At 44.9% G+C, this 2798-nt stretch overlaps 1 pseudogene; it reads right to left on the bottom strand.

Moving 5' to 3' along the window:
* Positions 1–404: 404 nt before the first annotated feature.
* Gm5470 (predicted gene 5470) lies at positions 405–2246 on the bottom strand (annotated as a pseudogene).
* Positions 2247–2798: the final 552 nt, after the last annotated feature.

Consider the following 2798-nt stretch of genomic DNA (forward strand, 5'->3'; position numbering starts at 1 on the left):
TTGAAATCTCACAAAAATTCATATTTTACAATCCACCCTGAATACCAAGGCTGCAAGAATAACATTTCCTATGTCCAAATATTTTACAGCTGTACCCAAAAGGAAAAAAATGAGGAAAAAAAAAACAAAAAAACCCAAAAACAACCACATATGCTTGGTTAAGGGCTAAGTTACCCAGCAGCCAAAAATAAAATAAAATATCCAAATTATTAGCATTAATTTAATACAATTATAACTTCAATAGTCACTTTGTCATTGAAAATGATTGCTTGAGCACAGGGGTGAGTCCCCAAGGGCTGGTAGTGGAAGCTGTTGAGCAGAGCAGCATCTCCTCCCTGCATCTTTGCCCTGACAACTACCACTTGTGCACAGCCCCACAGGTACTGTGTGTGTGCTTAAAAAAAAAATCCCACCACACAAATGCCTATTAAGCAGGTAACAGGGAAGAAAACAAAAGCTAAGCAAGACAATTGCTCTCTCTTTGGGATATGATTATTTCCCTTGTGCACGAAGTATTCAACAACATAAGAAAAGGAAAAGAACACTTTATATTCTCTAAACACAAGGCTGAGGTCAGTGGGGCAGGTCACTGTGAGCATTTATATCTCTACTTCCAGGCTTAGTCGTCTGACGTCTGGCTGCTGCTCGTTTCCGTGTCTGAGTCCTCACACTCTGCAATGCAAGTGCTTTTCCACGAGGAGAACAGGCTGCAACTACGGCTTTGTAAGAGGCCATTCTTTCCAAACCCATTTTTTCGTAGCTGCTCTGTTCTCATGTGGAATTCCTTGAGCTCATCCCATTGCTGTGAGTGGAAGGCAACTCTCATCATTTTCAGGGTACTCCTGCCATCCCATTGCTTTTAATAACCTGTGATCTGCTTCCAGAGAGTGTGACAGAACCTCCCCTTTCTCTACCATGGGTAGAGAAAGACCGTTCTGAAGACAACCTTGTTCTCCATTTTCCTTTGGTTCGGGTGTGTGGCTGCCCTCCAATCTTAGCCCCTCCAGCTTGTCACAGTCTCTACTTTCTGAGCAGTCTCCATTTCGTTCATCCTTCAGAGTCTTCAGGAACTCACTCTTCCTGTCTGTGGTTCGTCGGGTCAATTTGTTCAGGCGAGAGGAGCTGATCTCAATTGGAGGGGTAGTACTGGAGGGACTCTCTTTGGGAGAGCGGAGAACTGCACCAGCAGCCAGTACCACTGGTTTAGTAACAGAAATTGGATTGGTAAAAGCAGACTCTCGGCTAGAGCAAAGTGATCCAGATTTCTGTTCCATTCTGTTAGCTTTCCAGGCGTTGGGCTTAGAGGGAGGTGGTGCAGGCTTAGGAACCAAGTTCTTATAGACACTTGGGACCATTGTTGACACTTTGTTCCCATTTGCGTGGTGGGATCCTGAGGAGGTGAATGCAGCAGAAAAGGCAGCAGCAGGATCCTCTTTGGAAATTTTTTTGATGACTAGCATCTTTGAGGGTTGTTTGGCACTAGGTGGACTTTCCCACTTTCCAGAAGGGGTCCCAACAGGTCTGCACGGCTGATTCTGTTTGCCAGCTTCTGGATTCAAAGAAGGGAAGTCTTCCTCTTCGAACTGCAACTTTTCTACTTTATCCTCTTTTTTTTTCTTCCCTAATCTCAGTTGGTGTTTTATCTTGAAAGGCGCAGCCTTTCCGGGAATGGAAGCTGCCATTCCAGTGTCGGTGGTTTCCTGTACTACTACCTCCACTACGTTGGCTCATACCATCATGACCTCGGGAAGAGCCATGCCAACCAGATAGATTCCCTGTGGTTCCAGCATATGCTCCCTTAGAGACGCCAGAGTCAACAGAATCATGGCGGAATAGGGAGGGTTGGTGCCAAGAATCTCCTGTAATTCGTAGAGGTCCATTGTTAAAAAAGCCATCAGAGGAATTATGTCGACGATGGCTTATTCCAAATCTACCTTCTCCACGGGATAGGTGCTCTCCGTGTTTGTCAAAGGTGGCTGTAGATGACTTAGCTGACTGTGGCGTTGAGAAATTTAGCCAAGCAGGAACAAAGGTATGCTGCGCCATTTAGGTCCAGTGTCTTTTTAGCAAGATGAGGCATCCAACCTCATGGCCAGGATCCTCAGAGTGTCACCTCTGTGGTCTTGTATCCAAAGTTACCGCCTGTAGCTTCCACGAGGTTTTCTTGTAAGAAGGGTGCTAAAATAGCCTGGCCAGCAGCACGCCTTGTGATGAAGCACAAAAAAGCCCAGCTCTGTGTGGCCCACCCTCTTAATCCTCTCAACGGCTCATCCTCGATACCTCGTTCCCAACACTTTTCCAAAGGGGGGGGAGGGGGAGGGGGAGGGGAAGGGGGGGGGAAGGGGAACATAAAAGGTTATTTGTTACATTTAAAAAAGGGGGGGAAGGGGGGAAGCTATGTCTATGTTCACCTCATTCAACTGCCTTGAGTAATGGCACTGTAATGTTGCTCAAATAGGCAAAACATGGACATCTGCACAGTGAGTGCAAGCACTGTTCATAACAAGGTCATGGCTACAAGGACAAATGGTCTCAGATGTGGGCAAGAAATGTCATCAAGGTGACAGGTCAAAAATGTAATAGTAAAGCACTGTAAGAGAGCTGCACAATCAATTCCAGTGGCAAACCATCCACAACAGAAGTTTTTAAAACACAAATTTCATTATCTCACACAACTGCTTAAAGCAGCATGCAGAGAGATGTGCTTTTTATCAGTTTTAACCTTCAAAAATCTAAAGATATAAGAAGTCTTGTTTTGTTTTTTGAAAAAAGGAATCCAATAGAAACTTCATATAGTT

The sequence above is a fragment of the Mus musculus genome, chromosome 15 (assembly GCF_000001635.26).
Source record: "Mus musculus strain C57BL/6J chromosome 15, GRCm38.p6 C57BL/6J".
Classification (NCBI taxonomy): Eukaryota; Metazoa; Chordata; class Mammalia; order Rodentia; family Muridae; genus Mus; species Mus musculus.